The following is a 16826-nucleotide window of genomic DNA, read 5'->3' on the forward strand; positions in this document are numbered from 1 at the left end:
GGGGATAAACAAAATGCTGGGGGGCTTCTTGTGTCTGGCCAGGGAAAAGCTGCCCAGTTTAGAGCTAGCAAGGAGACCCATCGGCAATCAGGAGGCGTCTAGGTCTAATGATGAGACAGTACGAGAAGGTAAGGATGGAAGACCACAGGAAAAAACGGTCCTCAGCTTTATTAACACTATTAAGGGGGCTGATGGATGTTGATGCTCCCATTAGGATCTCCTTCCCATTACTGCTACGATTTGCCACCATGCACTCGGCTCTTGCTCCTTCTTTTGTTTGGGGAGACGCTGTGGGACTTTGTCCTGATGCCTCCAAGGGAGGCACGAGGCGTTATGTAATGGACCCTCTTGCCGCATGCGCCCGGGGAAGTCAGCCACAGACAGAGCAACCTCACGCTGACGCAGGATGAGGTGGCTGAGGCCTCGGTGACGGGCGTGAAGCACTGATAGCGGGCACAAACAAGAGATGGGAGGTCAGCGCACAGTGGCATTGCAGTGATGCCAGGCACATGTGCGAATGCCCGACCAAGCGATGGACGGTGGTGTTACCGAGCCACGCCTTCTGATGTCACTGAGGGATGAAGCGTGGCATTCCAAGTGATGGGAAACGACTTTCCCGAGCAATGGATTGTGACGTCCTGTGCCTGGTGGCTTATAGGCGGGTGCCGCGTCTCACCTTTTGGCTGTGCCCGCACTCCAGCTGAGCGAGTCCGTGAGGTTGGAGTGTTGAGCTAGGCTGTTGCTGGAGCTGAGGTCGTGCTCAGGGAGTTCTTCACTGCAACTCTCAGTGCCTGACCCCAGAGCCACTGGAGGATTTTACCCGCCCTGTCTGGTTCGGGCAGCTGGGACAGCGCTCAGGAGCACTCACAGCAGCAGAGGTGAGCTGTGCTCAGAAACCTCAACCTGGGCAGCCAAGAGGGTTTCCCTCTTGGGGAACCTGGACGTTTGTTCCAGCCCTCCCTGGAACGGCGGATGACTGACTGTGGCCTCTCTTCCAGCGTGACACCCGCTGCTGCAGCGCTAGGGAGTGGGAGCGCCTCGACACTGCCTGCTCCCCCCAGCTCACCGCAGCCCATGAAGAGCATGGCCACGGAGCTGGAGCACCGCTGTCCAATATGCCTGGACAGCTGGGAGGAGGCCAGCTACGTACTGCCATGCCTCCACCAGTTCTGCTACCCCTGCATCACGCGGTGGGCTGACACCAAGCCTGAGTGCCCCCTCTGCAAGAGGAGGGTGACGTCCATCGTGCACTCGGTGAGGGCAGACAACGACTTTGAGGAACGAGTCCTGCCACCACCTGCAGCGGCATCGCCCGGCGTCCGCCTGACAGCAGGGGCGCCGGCACACTCAGCTGCCCAAGGCCTCCATGGCCCTGCAGCACGCCAGCCACCAGCTGCGAGACGCCTCCGCATGGTTGCTTTGGGCGGCTTCCACGTGTACGTTTGGGCTTTCATCTTTCGCGTCCACCCCGCTGTCCTCAATCCCCTGCTGCCCTGGCTGCAGCAGCAGCTGGGCCAGCTGCTGGGGGATGCCCAGGCAGTGCTGGCAGCGCAGAGCCTTGTCGTCTCCAGCCTGTGCTTCTTTGGGCTGGATGAGGAGTCTCTGATCCAGCTGCTGCAGCCCTCGCTGGGCAGGCGCACGAGGAGCTTCGTCCACCAGCTCATCGACACCGTCGTGCGCCGGTGCGGCGTGGAGGCCCGACACCGCGTGGGCCTTGGGAACGCCCGTGCTGCTGGGGCTCCTCCCGGCTCCTCTGCCTCCCGAGGGCGTTCTGCCCCCAGAGCAGAACTTCGTGGGGGTCCCGGCAGCTCCCCCAGTGCCCCCGTTGGCACCCACAGGGAGCAAGCAGAGCCCCAGGAGGACCCGCAGGAGCCTGTGGCCGGCTCCTCCACTCCCAGCCGCAGCAGCCAGAGCTGCCCTGGGAGGCCCCGGAGAGCCCTGAGGAGGAGGGCTGGCAGCCCCGAGCACCCCTCCCAGCCCCCCAAGAAGCCATCCTACCGTCGGTGACACTGGGAGGCTGCCTCAGTGCCCGGCCAACGCACAGCCAGGCTGCCAGCAGGGGCTCGAGCCCATCTTCAAAAGATCCGGCATCCGGCCCCGTTATTATTATCATCGTTATTTTTCTTATTTTTAATTACTTATTATTCAGTAAATAAAGAACATCATAAAAACTGCAGAAGAAGTGCCAGCGGTACTGGCAATGCCGGTGGCGTCGCTATCCCCACCCGTGCTGCTTTCTCCCGCGCTTCCCGGTGCTAAGCACTTTGTTTCCTGACGTGCCCGCTGGGTCTTTCAGCTCCTCCACCCAGAACCCTCTCAAAGTCGCACAGAGGCTGCAGTGCAGGATGAGCCTCGGCGGCGCCATGCTCCTGAGCTACGGGACTCAAGGGATGGGGTGCACCCACGGTGGGTCTTGTTACGTCGTGTTGCTCAGGAACATTGGCACGAGATGTGGCGAGGCTCAGTCCCATGGAGGAGCCGAATCACAAGCCTCTCGCCTTTGGTTCCCTGGCAACGGTGGGAATGTCTTGCACCAGCATTTTCCTCAGGGTTGCTGTGCTCGAAGCAGAGCTGCTGTTCCCTGGAAACACCACACCCTGGCGTGATCCAGGGGCTTACAGCTGCCCCGGGGAGCTCCGTGTGGTGCTAAGGTGTGGATTCTGTTCGCAACGCACAGGGAGCCAGCACTCTGGGTAAGGGACACAGCAGGGCAAGAAATGTGGAGTCTGCTCTTGTCCTTGGTTTCCAAAACCACCGTCTGTGGGGATAAACAAAATGCTGGGGGGCTTCTTGTGTCTGGCCAGGGAAAAGCTGCCCAGTTTAGAGCTAGCAAGGAGACCCATCGGCAATCAGGAGGCGTCTAGGTCTAATGATGAGACAGTACGAGAAGGTAAGGATGGAAGACCACAGGAAAAAACGGTCCTCAGCTTTATTAACACTATTAAGGGGGCTGATGGATGTTGATGCTCCCATTAGGATCTCCTTCCCATTACTGCTACGATTTGCCACCATGCACTCGGCTCTTGCTCCTTCTTTTGTTTGGGGAGACGCTGTGGGACTTTGTCCTGATGCCTCCAAGGGAGGCACGAGGCGTTATGTAATGGACCCTCTTGCCGCATGCGCCCGGGGAAGTCAGCCACAGACAGAGCAACCTCACGCTGACGCAGGATGAGGTGGCTGAGGCCTCGGTGACGGGCGTGAAGCACTGATAGCGGGCACAAACAAGAGATGGGAGGTCAGCGCACAGTGGCATTGCAGTGATGCCAGGCACATGTGCGAATGCCCGACCAAGCGATGGACGGTGGTGTTACCGAGCCACGCCTTCTGATGTCACTGAGGGATGAAGCGTGGCATTCCAAGTGATGGGAAACGACTTTCCCGAGCAATGGATTGTGACGTCCTGTGCCTGGTGGCTTATAGGCGGGTGCCGCGTCTCACCTTTTGGCTGTGCCCGCACTCCAGCTGAGCGAGTCCGTGAGGTTGGAGTGTTGAGCTAGGCTGTTGCTGGAGCTGAGGTCGTGCTCAGGGAGTTCTTCACTGCAACTCTCAGTGCCTGACCCCAGAGCCACTGGAGGATTTTACCCGCCCTGTCTGGTTCGGGCAGCTGGGACAGCGCTCAGGAGCACTCACAGCAGCAGAGGTGAGCTGTGCTCAGAAACCTCAACCTGGGCAGCCAAGAGGGTTTCCCTCTTGGGGAACCTGGACGTTTGTTCCAGCCCTCCCTGGAACGGCGGATGACTGACTGTGGCCTCTCTTCCAGCGTGACACCCGCTGCTGCAGCGCTAGGGAGTGGGAGCGCCTCGACACTGCCTGCTCCCCCCAGCTCACCGCAGCCCATGAAGAGCATGGCCACGGAGCTGGAGCACCGCTGTCCAATATGCCTGGACAGCTGGGAGGAGGCCAGCTACGTACTGCCATGCCTCCACCAGTTCTGCTACCCCTGCATCACGCGGTGGGCTGACACCAAGCCTGAGTGCCCCCTCTGCAAGAGGAGGGTGACGTCCATCGTGCACTCGGTGAGGGCAGACAACGACTTTGAGGAACGAGTCCTGCCACCACCTGCAGCGGCATCGCCCGGCGTCCGCCTGACAGCAGGGGCGCCGGCACACTCAGCTGCCCAAGGCCTCCATGGCCCTGCAGCACGCCAGCCACCAGCTGCGAGACGCCTCCGCATGGTTGCTTTGGGCGGCTTCCACGTGTACGTTTGGGCTTTCATCTTTCGCGTCCACCCCGCTGTCCTCAATCCCCTGCTGCCCTGGCTGCAGCAGCAGCTGGGCCAGCTGCTGGGGGATGCCCAGGCAGTGCTGGCAGCGCAGAGCCTTGTCGTCTCCAGCCTGTGCTTCTTTGGGCTGGATGAGGAGTCTCTGATCCAGCTGCTGCAGCCCTCGCTGGGCAGGCGCACGAGGAGCTTCGTCCACCAGCTCATCGACACCGTCGTGCGCCGGTGCGGCGAGGAGGCCCGACACCGCGTGGGCCTTGGGAACGCCCGTGCTGCTGGGGCTCCTCCCGGCTCCTCTGCCTCCCGAGGGCGTTCTGCCCCCAGAGCAGAACTTCGTGGGGGTCCCGGCAGCTCCCCCAGTGCCCCCGTTGGCACCCACAGGGAGCAAGCAGAGCCCCAGGAGGACCCGCAGGAGCCTGTGGCCGGCTCCTCCACTCCCAGCCGCAGCAGCCAGAGCTGCCCTGGGAGGCCCCGGAGAGCCCTGAGGAGGAGGGCTGGCAGCCCCGAGCACCCCTCCCAGCCCCCCAAGAAGCCATCCTACCGTCGGTGACACTGGGAGGCTGCCTCAGTGCCCGGCCAACGCACAGCCAGGCTGCCAGCAGGGGCTCGAGCCCATCTTCAAAAGATCCGGCATCCGGCCCCGTTATTATTATCATCGTTATTTTTCTTATTTTTAATTACTTATTATTCAGTAAATAAAGAACATCATAAAAACTGCAGAAGAAGTGCCAGCGGTACTGGCAATGCCGGTGGCGTCGCTATCCCCACCCGTGCTGCTTTCTCCCGCGCTTCCCGGTGCTAAGCACTTTGTTTCCTGACGTGCCCGCTGGGTCTTTCAGCTCCTCCACCCAGAACCCTCTCAAAGTCGCACAGAGGCTGCAGTGCAGGATGAGCCTCGGCGGCGCCATGCTCCTGAGCTACGGGACTCAAGGGATGGGGTGCACCCACGGTGGGTCTTGTTACGTCGTGTTGCTCAGGAACATTGGCACGAGATGTGGCGAGGCTCAGTCCCATGGAGGAGCCGAATCACAAGCCTCTCGCCTTTGGTTCCCTGGCAACGGTGGGAATGTCTTGCACCAGCATTTTCCTCAGGGTTGCTGTGCTCGAAGCAGAGCTGCTGTTCCCTGGAAACACCACACCCTGGCGTGATCCAGGGGCTTACAGCTGCCCCGGGGAGCTCCGTGTGGTGCTAAGGTGTGGATTCTGTTCGCAACGCACAGGGAGCCAGCACTCTGGGTAAGGGACACAGCAGGGCAAGAAATGTGGAGTCTGCTCTTGTCCTTGGTTTCCAAAACCACCGTCTGTGGGGATAAACAAAATGCTGGGGGGCTTCTTGTGTCTGGCCAGGGAAAAGCTGCCCAGTTTAGAGCTAGCAAGGAGACCCATCGGCAATCAGGAGGCGTCTAGGTCTAATGATGAGACAGTACGAGAAGGTAAGGATGGAAGACCACAGGAAAAAACGGTCCTCAGCTTTATTAACACTATTAAGGGGGCTGATGGATGTTGATGCTCCCATTAGGATCTCCTTCCCATTACTGCTACGATTTGCCACCATGCACTCGGCTCTTGCTCCTTCTTTTGTTTGGGGAGACGCTGTGGGACTTTGTCCTGATGCCTCCAAGGGAGGCACGAGGCGTTATGTAATGGACCCTCTTGCCGCATGCGCCCGGGGAAGTCAGCCACAGACAGAGCAACCTCACGCTGACGCAGGATGAGGTGGCTGAGGCCTCGGTGACGGGCGTGAAGCACTGATAGCGGGCACAAACAAGAGATGGGAGGTCAGCGCACAGTGGCATTGCAGTGATGCCAGGCACATGTGCGAATGCCCGACCAAGCGATGGACGGTGGTGTTACCGAGCCACGCCTTCTGATGTCACTGAGGGATGAAGCGTGGCATTCCAAGTGATGGGAAACGACTTTCCCGAGCAATGGATTGTGACGTCCTGTGCCTGGTGGCTTATAGGCGGGTGCCGCGTCTCACCTTTTGGCTGTGCCCGCACTCCAGCTGAGCGAGTCCGTGAGGTTGGAGTGTTGAGCTAGGCTGTTGCTGGAGCTGAGGTCGTGCTCAGGGAGTTCTTCACTGCAACTCTCAGTGCCTGACCCCAGAGCCACTGGAGGATTTTACCCGCCCTGTCTGGTTCGGGCAGCTGGGACAGCGCTCAGGAGCACTCACAGCAGCAGAGGTGAGCTGTGCTCAGAAACCTCAACCTGGGCAGCCAAGAGGGTTTCCCTCTTGGGGAGCCTGGACGTTTGTTCCAGCCCTCCCTGGAACGGCGGATGACTGACTGTGGCCTCTCTTCCAGCGTGACACCCGCTGCTGCAGCGCTAGGGAGTGGGAGCGCCTCGACACTGCCTGCTCCCCCCAGCTCACCGCAGCCCATGAAGAGCATGGCCACGGAGCTGGAGCACCGCTGTCCAATATGCCTGGACAGCTGGGAGGAGGCCAGCTACGTACTGCCATGCCTCCACCAGTTCTGCTACCCCTGCATCACGCGGTGGGCTGACACCAAGCCTGAGTGCCCCCTCTGCAAGAGGAGGGTGACGTCCATCGTGCACTCGGTGAGGGCAGACAACGACTTTGAGGAACGAGTCCTGCCACCACCTGCAGCGGCATCGCCCGGCGTCCGCCTGACAGCAGGGGCGCCGGCACACTCAGCTGCCCAAGGCCTCCATGGCCCTGCAGCACGCCAGCCACCAGCTGCGAGACGCCTCCGCATGGTTGCTTTGGGCGGCTTCCACGTGTACGTTTGGGCTTTCATCTTTCGCGTCCACCCCGCTGTCCTCAATCCCCTGCTGCCCTGGCTGCAGCAGCAGCTGGGCCAGCTGCTGGGGGATGCCCAGGCAGTGCTGGCAGCGCAGAGCCTTGTCGTCTCCAGCCTGTGCTTCTTTGGGCTGGATGAGGAGTCTCTGATCCAGCTGCTGCAGCCCTCGCTGGGCAGGCGCACGAGGAGCTTCGTCCACCAGCTCATCGACACCGTCGTGCGCCGGTGCGGCGAGGAGGCCCGACACCGCGTGGGCCTTGGGAACGCCCGTGCTGCTGGGGCTCCTCCCGGCTCCTCTGCCTCCCGAGGGCGTTCTGCCCCCAGAGCAGAACTTCGTGGGGGTCCCGGCAGCTCCCCCAGTGCCCCCGTTGGCACCCACAGGGAGCAAGCAGAGCCCCAGGAGGACCCGCAGGAGCCTGTGGCCGGCTCCTCCACTCCCAGCCGCAGCAGCCAGAGCTGCCCTGGGAGGCCCCGGAGAGCCCTGAGGAGGAGGGCTGGCAGCCCCGAGCACCCCTCCCAGCCCCCCAAGAAGCCATCCTACCGTCGGTGACACTGGGAGGCTGCCTCAGTGCCCGGCCAACGCACAGCCAGGCTGCCAGCAGGGGCTCGAGCCCATCTTCAAAAGATCCGGCATCCGGCCCCGTTATTATTATCATCGTTATTTTTCTTATTTTTAATTACTTATTATTCAGTAAATAAAGAACATCATAAAAACTGCAGAAGAAGTGCCAGCGGTACTGGCAATGCCGGTGGCGTCGCTATCCCCACCCGCGCTGCTTTCTCCCGCGCTTCCCGGTGCTAAGCACTTTGTTTCCTGACGTGCCCGCTGGGTCTTTCAGCTCCTCCACCCAGAACCCTCTCAAAGTCGCACAGAGGCTGCAGTGCAGGATGAGCCTCGGCGGCGCCATGCTCCTGAGCTACGGGACTCAAGGGATGGGGTGCACCCACGGTGGGTCTTGTTACGTCGTGTTGCTCAGGAACATTGGCACGAGATGTGGCGAGGCTCAGTCCCATGGAGGAGCCGAATCACAAGCCTCTCGCCTTTGGTTCCCTGGCAACGGTGGGAATGTCTTGCACCAGCATTTTCCTCAGGGTTGCTGTGCTCGAAGCAGAGCTGCTGTTCCCTGGAAACACCACACCCTGGCGTGATCCAGGGGCTTACAGCTGCCCCGGGGAGCTCCGTGTGGTGCTAAGGTGTGGATTCTGTTCGCAACGCACAGGGAGCCAGCACTCTGGGTAAGGGACACAGCAGGGCAAGAAATGTGGAGTCTGCTCTTGTCCTTGGTTTCCAAAACCACCGTCTGTGGGGATAAACAAAATGCTGGGGGGCTTCTTGTGTCTGGCCAGGGAAAAGCTGCCCAGTTTAGAGCTAGCAAGGAGACCCATCGGCAATCAGGAGGCGTCTAGGTCTAATGATGAGACAGTACGAGAAGGTAAGGATGGAAGACCACAGGAAAAAACGGTCCTCAGCTTTATTAACACTATTAAGGGGGCTGATGGATGTTGATGCTCCCATTAGGATCTCCTTCCCATTACTGCTACGATTTGCCACCATGCACTCGGCTCTTGCTCCTTCTTTTGTTTGGGGAGACGCTGTGGGACTTTGTCCTGATGCCTCCAAGGGAGGCACGAGGCGTTATGTAATGGACCCTCTTGCCGCATGCGCCCGGGGAAGTCAGCCACAGACAGAGCAACCTCACGCTGACGCAGGATGAGGTGGCTGAGGCCTCGGTGACGGGCGTGAAGCACTGATAGCGGGCACAAACAAGAGATGGGAGGTCAGCGCACAGTGGCATTGCAGTGATGCCAGGCACATGTGCGAATGCCCGACCAAGCGATGGACGGTGGTGTTACCGAGCCACGCCTTCTGATGTCACTGAGGGATGAAGCGTGGCATTCCAAGTGATGGGAAACGACTTTCCCGAGCAATGGATTGTGACGTCCTGTGCCTGGTGGCTTATAGGCGGGTGCCGCGTCTCACCTTTTGGCTGTGCCCGCACTCCAGCTGAGCGAGTCCGTGAGGTTGGAGTGTTGAGCTAGGCTGTTGCTGGAGCTGAGGTCGTGCTCAGGGAGTTCTTCACTGCAACTCTCAGTGCCTGACCCCAGAGCCACTGGAGGATTTTACCCGCCCTGTCTGGTTCGGGCAGCTGGGACAGCGCTCAGGAGCACTCACAGCAGCAGAGGTGAGCTGTGCTCAGAAACCTCAACCTGGGCAGCCAAGAGGGTTTCCCTCTTGGGGAGCCTGGACGTTTGTTCCAGCCCTCCCTGGAACGGCGGATGACTGACTGTGGCCTCTCTTCCAGCGTGACACCCGCTGCTGCAGCGCTAGGGAGTGGGAGCGCCTCGACACTGCCTGCTCCCCCCAGCTCACCGCAGCCCATGAAGAGCATGGCCACGGAGCTGGAGCACCGCTGTCCAATATGCCTGGACAGCTGGGAGGAGGCCAGCTACGTACTGCCATGCCTCCACCAGTTCTGCTACCCCTGCATCACGCGGTGGGCTGACACCAAGCCTGAGTGCCCCCTCTGCAAGAGGAGGGTGACGTCCATCGTGCACTCGGTGAGGGCAGACAACGACTTTGAGGAACGAGTCCTGCCACCACCTGCAGCGGCATCGCCCGGCGTCCGCCTGACAGCAGGGGCGCCGGCACACTCAGCTGCCCAAGGCCTCCATGGCCCTGCAGCACGCCAGCCACCAGCTGCGAGACGCCTCCGCATGGTTGCTTTGGGCGGCTTCCACGTGTACGTTTGGGCTTTCATCTTTCGCGTCCACCCCGCTGTCCTCAATCCCCTGCTGCCCTGGCTGCAGCAGCAGCTGGGCCAGCTGCTGGGGGATGCCCAGGCAGTGCTGGCAGCGCAGAGCCTTGTCGTCTCCAGCCTGTGCTTCTTTGGGCTGGATGAGGAGTCTCTGATCCAGCTGCTGCAGCCCTCGCTGGGCAGGCGCACGAGGAGCTTCGTCCACCAGCTCATCGACACCGTCGTGCGCCGGTGCGGCGAGGAGGCCCGACACCGCGTGGGCCTTGGGAACGCCCGTGCTGCTGGGGCTCCTCCCGGCTCCTCTGCCTCCCGAGGGCGTTCTGCCCCCAGAGCAGAACTTCGTGGGGGTCCCGGCAGCTCCCCCAGTGCCCCCGTTGGCACCCACAGGGAGCAAGCAGAGCCCCAGGAGGACCCGCAGGAGCCTGTGGCCGGCTCCTCCACTCCCAGCCGCAGCAGCCAGAGCTGCCCTGGGAGGCCCCGGAGAGCCCTGAGGAGGAGGGCTGGCAGCCCCGAGCACCCCTCCCAGGCCCCCAAGAAGCCATCCTACCGTCGGTGACACTGGGAGGCTGCCTCAGTGCCCGGCCAACGCACAGCCAGGCTGCCAGCAGGGGCTCGAGCCCATCTTCAAAAGATCCGGCATCCGGCCCCGTTATTATTATCATCGTTATTTTTCTTATTTTTAATTACTTATTATTCAGTAAATAAAGAACATCATAAAAACTGCAGAAGAAGTGCCAGCGGTACTGGCAATGCCGGTGGCGTCGCTATCCCCACCCGTGCTGCTTTCTCCCGCGCTTCCCGGTGCTAAGCACTTTGTTTCCTGACGTGCCCGCTGGGTCTTTCAGCTCCTCCACCCAGAACCCTCTCAAAGTCGCACAGAGGCTGCAGTGCAGGATGAGCCTCGGCGGCGCCATGCTCCTGAGCTACGGGACTCAAGGGATGGGGTGCACCCACGGTGGGTCTTGTTACGTCGTGTTGCTCAGGAACATTGGCACGAGATGTGGCGAGGCTCAGTCCCATGGAGGAGCCGAATCACAAGCCTCTCGCCTTTGGTTCCCTGGCAACGGTGGGAATGTCTTGCACCAGCATTTTCCTCAGGGTTGCTGTGCTCGAAGCAGAGCTGCTGTTCCCTGGAAACACCACACCCTGGCGTGATCCAGGGGCTTACAGCTGCCCCGGGGAGCTCCGTGTGGTGCTAAGGTGTGGATTCTGTTCGCAACGCACAGGGAGCCAGCACTCTGGGTAAGGGACACAGCAGGGCAAGAAATGTGGAGTCTGCTCTTGTCCTTGGTTTCCAAAACCACCGTCTGTGGGGATAAACAAAATGCTGGGGGGCTTCTTGTGTCTGGCCAGGGAAAAGCTGCCCAGTTTAGAGCTAGCAAGGAGACCCATCGGCAATCAGGAGGCGTCTAGGTCTAATGATGAGACAGTACGAGAAGGTAAGGATGGAAGACCACAGGAAAAAACGGTCCTCAGCTTTATTAACACTATTAAGGGGGCTGATGGATGTTGATGCTCCCATTAGGATCTCCTTCCCATTACTGCTACGATTTGCCACCATGCACTCGGCTCTTGCTCCTTCTTTTGTTTGGGGAGACGCTGTGGGACTTTGTCCTGATGCCTCCAAGGGAGGCACGAGGCGTTATGTAATGGACCCTCTTGCCGCATGCGCCCGGGGAAGTCAGCCACAGACAGAGCAACCTCACGCTGACGCAGGATGAGGTGGCTGAGGCCTCGGTGACGGGCGTGAAGCACTGATAGCGGGCACAAACAAGAGATGGGAGGTCAGCGCACAGTGGCATTGCAGTGATGCCAGGCACATGTGCGAATGCCCGACCAAGCGATGGACGGTGGTGTTACCGAGCCACGCCTTCTGATGTCACTGAGGGATGAAGCGTGGCATTCCAAGTGATGGGAAACGACTTTCCCGAGCAATGGATTGTGACGTCCTGTGCCTGGTGGCTTATAGGCGGGTGCCGCGTCTCACCTTTTGGCTGTGCCCGCACTCCAGCTGAGCGAGTCCGTGAGGTTGGAGTGTTGAGCTAGGCTGTTGCTGGAGCTGAGGTCGTGCTCAGGGAGTTCTTCACTGCAACTCTCAGTGCCTGATCCCAGAGCCACTGGAGGATTTTACCCGCCCTGTCTGGTTCGGGCAGCTGGGACAGCGCTCAGGAGCACTCACAGCAGCAGAGGTGAGCTGTGCTCAGAAACCTCAACCTGGGCAGCCAAGAGGGTTTCCCTCTTGGGGAGCCTGGACGTTTGTTCCAGCCCTCCCTGGAACGGCGGATGACTGACTGTGGCCTCTCTTCCAGCGTGACACCCGCTGCTGCAGCGCTAGGGAGTGGGAGCGCCTCGACACTGCCTGCTCCCCCCAGCTCACCGCAGCCCATGAAGAGCATGGCCACGGAGCTGGAGCACCGCTGTCCAATATGCCTGGACAGCTGGGAGGAGGCCAGCTACGTACTGCCATGCCTCCACCTGTTCTGCTACCCCTGCATCAAGCGGTGGGCTGACACCAAGCCTGAGTGCCCCCTCTGCAAGAGGAGGGTGACGTCCATCGTGCACTCGGTGAGGGCAGACAACGACTTTGAGGAACGAGTCCTGCCACCACCTGCAGCGGCATCGCCCGGCGTCCGCCTGACAGCAGGGGCGCCGGCACACTCAGCTGCCCAAGGCCTCCATGGCCCTGCAGCACGCCAGCCACCAGCTGCGAGACGCCTCCGCATGGTTGCTTTGGGCGGCTTCCACGTGTACGTTTGGGCTTTCATCTTTCGCGTCCACCCCGCTGTCCTCAATCCCCTGCTGCCCTGGCTGCAGCAGCAGCTGGGCCAGCTGCTGGGGGATGCCCAGGCAGTGCTGGCAGCGCAGAGCCTTGTCGTCTCCAGCCTGTGCTTCTTTGGGCTGGATGAGGAGTCTCTGATCCAGCTGCTGCAGCCCTCGCTGGGCAGGCGCACGAGGAGCTTCGTCCACCAGCTCATCGACACCGTCGTGCGCCGGTGCGGCGAGGAGGCCCGACACCGCGTGGGCCTTGGGAACGCCCGTGCTGCTGGGGCTCCTCCCGGCTCCTCTGCCTCCCGAGGGCGTTCTGCCCCCAGAGCAGAACTTCGTGGGGGTCCCGGCAGCTCCCCCAGTGCCCCCGTTGGCACCCACAGGGAGCAAGCAGAGCCCCAGGAGGACCCGCAGGAGCCTGTGGCCGGCTCCTCCACTCCCAGCCGCAGCAGCCAGAGCTGCCCTGGGAGGCCCCGGAGAGCCCTGAGGAGGAGGGCTGGCAGCCCCGAGCACCCCTCCCAGCCCCCCAAGAAGCCATCCTACCGTCGGTGACACTGGGAGGCTGCCTCAGTGCCCGGCCAACGCACAGCCAGGCTGCCAGCAGGGGCTCGAGCCCATCTTCAAAAGATCCGGCATCCGGCCCCGTTATTATTATCATCGTTATTTTTCTTATTTTTAATTACTTATTATTCAGTAAATAAAGAACATCATAAAAACTGCAGAAGAAGTGCCAGCGGTACTGGCAATGCCGGTGGCGTCGCTATCCCCACCCGTGCTGCTTTCTCCCGCGCTTCCCGGTGCTAAGCACTTTGTTTCCTGACGTGCCCGCTGGGTCTTTCAGCTCCTCCACCCAGAACCCTCTCAAAGTCGCACAGAGGCTGCAGTGCAGGATGAGCCTCGGCGGCGCCATGCTCCTGAGCTACGGGACTCAAGGGATGGGGTGCACCCACGGTGGGTCTTGTTACGTCGTGTTGCTCAGGAACATTGGCACGAGATGTGGCGAGGCTCAGTCCCATGGAGGAGCCGAATCACAAGCCTCTCGCCTTTGGTTCCCTGGCAACGGTGGGAATGTCTTGCACCAGCATTTTCCTCAGGGTTGCTGTGCTCGAAGCAGAGCTGCTGTTCCCTGGAAACACCACACCCTGGCGTGATCCAGGGGCTTACAGCTGCCCCGGGGAGCTCCGTGTGGTGCTAAGGTGTGGATTCTGTTCGCAACGCACAGGGAGCCAGCACTCTGGGTAAGGGACACAGCAGGGCAAGAAATGTGGAGTCTGCTCTTGTCCTTGGTTTCCAAAACCACCGTCTGTGGGGATAAACGAAATGCTGGGGGGCTTCTTGTGTCTGGCCAGGGAAAAGCTGCCCAGTTTAGAGCTAGCAAGGAGACCCATCGGCAATCAGGAGGCGTCTAGGTCTAATGATGAGACAGTACGAGAAGGTAAGGATGGAAGACCACAGGAAAAAACGGTCCTCAGCTTTATTAACACTATTAAGGGGGCTGATGGATGTTGATGCTCCCATTAGGATCTCCTTCCCATTACTGCTACGATTTGCCACCATGCACTCGGCTCTTGCTCCTTCTTTTGTTTGGGGAGACGCTGTGGGACTTTGTCCTGATGCCTCCAAGGGAGGCACGAGGCGTTATGTAATGGACCCTCTTGCCGCATGCGCCCGGGGAAGTCAGCCACAGACAGAGCAACCTCACGCTGACGCAGGATGAGGTGGCTGAGGCCTCGGTGACGGGCGTGAAGCACTGATAGCGGGCACAAACAAGAGATGGGAGGTCAGCGCACAGTGGCATTGCAGTGATGCCAGGCACATGTGCGAATGCCCGACCAAGCGATGGACGGTGGTGTTACCGAGCCACGCCTTCTGATGTCACTGAGGGATGAAGCGTGGCATTCCAAGTGATGGGAAACGACTTTCCCGAGCAATGGATTGTGACGTCCTGTGCCTGGTGGCTTATAGGCGGGTGCCGCGTCTCACCTTTTGGCTGTGCCCGCACTCCAGCTGAGCGAGTCCGTGAGGTTGGAGTGTTGAGCTAGGCTGTTGCTGGAGCTGAGGTCGTGCTCAGGGAGTTCTTCACTGCAACTCTCAGTGCCTGACCCCAGAGCCACTGGAGGATTTTACCCGCCCTGTCTGGTTCGGGCAGCTGGGACAGCGCTCAGGAGCACTCACAGCAGCAGAGGTGAGCTGCGCTCAGAAACCTCAACCTGGGCAGCCAAGAGGGTTTCCCTCTTGGGGAGCCTGGACGTTTGTTCCAGCCCTCCCTGGAACAGCGGATGACTGACTGTGGCCTCTCTTCCAGCGTGACACCCGCTGCTGCAGCGCTAGGGAGTGGGAGCGCCTCGACACTGCCTGCTCCCCCCAGCTCACCGCAGCCCATGAAGAGCATGGCCACGGAGCTGGAGCACCGCTGTCCAATATGCCTGGACAGCTGGGAGGAGGCCAGCTACGTACTGCCATGCCTCCACCAGTTCTGCTACCCCTGCATCACGCGGTGGGCTGACACCAAGCCTGAGTGCCCCCTCTGCAAGAGGAGGGTGACGTCCATCGTGCACTCGGTGAGGGCAGACAACGACTTTGAGGAACGAGTCCTGCCACCACCTGCAGCGGCATCGCCCGGCGTCCGCCTGACAGCAGGGGCGCCGGCACACTCAGCTGCCCAAGGCCTCCATGGCCCTGCAGCACGCCAGCCACCAGCTGCGAGACGCCTCCGCATGGTTGCTTTGGGCGGCTTCCACGTGTACGTTTGGGCTTTCATCTTTCGCGTCCACCCCGCTGTCCTCAATCCCCTGCTGCCCTGGCTGCAGCAGCAGCTGGGCCAGCTGCTGGGGGATGCCCAGGCAGTGCTGGCAGCGCAGAGCCTTGTCGTCTCCAGCCTGTGCTTCTTTGGGCTGGATGAGGAGTCTCTGATCCAGCTGCTGCAGCCCTCGCTGGGCAGGCGCACGAGGAGCTTCGTCCACCAGCTCATCGACACCGTCGTGCGCCGGTGCGGCGAGGAGGCCCGACACCGCGTGGGCCTTGGGAACGCCCGTGCTGCTGGGGCTCCTCCCGGCTCCTCTGCCTCCCGAGGGCGTTCTGCCCCCAGAGCAGAACTTCGTGGGGGTCCCGGCAGCTCCCCCAGTGCCCCCGTTGGCACCCACAGGGAGCAAGCAGAGCCCCAGGAGGACCCGCAGGAGCCTGTGGCCGGCTCCTCCACTCCCAGCCGCAGCAGCCAGAGCTGCCCTGGGAGGCCCCGGAGAGCCCTGAGGAGGAGGGCTGGCAGCCCCGAGCACCCCTCCCAGCCCCCCAAGAAGCCATCCTACCGTCGGTGACACTGGGAGGCTGCCTCAGTGCCCGGCCAACGCACAGCCAGGCTGCCAGCAGGGGCTCGAGCCCATCTTCAAAAGATCCGGCATCCGGCCCCGTTATTATTATCATCGTTATTTTTCTTATTTTTAATTACTTATTATTCAGTAAATAAAGAACATCATAAAAACTGCAGAAGAAGTGCCAGCGGTACTGGCAATGCCGGTGGCGTCGCTATCCCCACCCGTGCTGCTTTCTCCCGCGCTTCCCGGTGCTAAGCACTTTGTTTCCTGACGTGCCCGCTGGGTCTTTCAGCTCCTCCACCCAGAACCCTCTCAAAGTCGCACAGAGGCTGCAGTGCAGGATGAGCCTCGGCGGCGCCATGCTCCTGAGCTACGGGACTCAAGGGATGGGGTGCACCCACGGTGGGTCTTGTTACGTCGTGTTGCTCAGGAACATTGGCACGAGATGTGGCGAGGCTCAGTCCCATGGAGGAGCCGAATCACAAGCCTCTCGCCTTTGGTTCCCTGGCAACGGTGGGAATGTCTTGCACCAGCATTTTCCTCAGGGTTGCTGTGCTCGAAGCAGAGCTGCTGTTCCCTGGAAACACCACACCCTGGCGTGATCCAGGGGCTTACAGCTGCCCCGGGGAGCTCCGTGTGGTGCTAAGGTGTGGATTCTGTTCGCAACGCACAGGGAGCCAGCACTCTGGGTAAGGGACACAGCAGGGCAAGAAATGTGGAGTCTGCTCTTGTCCTTGGTTTCCAAAACCACCGTCTGTGGGGATAAACGAAATGCTGGGGGGCTTCTTGTGTCTGGCCAGGGAAAAGCTGCCCAGTTTAGAGCTAGCAAGGAGACCCATCGGCAATCAGGAGGCGTCTAGGTCTAATGATGAGACAGTACGAGAAGGTAAGGATGGAAGACCACAGGAAAAAACGGTCCTCAGCTTTATTAACACTATTAAGGGGGCTGATGGATGTTGATGCTCCCATTAGGATCTCCTTCCCATTACTGCTACGATTTGCCACCATGCAC

The sequence above is a fragment of the Pezoporus flaviventris genome, unplaced genomic scaffold (genome assembly GCF_033815535.1).
Source record: "Pezoporus flaviventris isolate CSIRO_AGI_PZ_B2104156 unplaced genomic scaffold, CSIRO_AGI_Pfla_v1 ptg000057l, whole genome shotgun sequence".
Taxonomy (NCBI): Eukaryota; Metazoa; Chordata; class Aves; order Psittaciformes; family Psittacidae; genus Pezoporus; species Pezoporus flaviventris.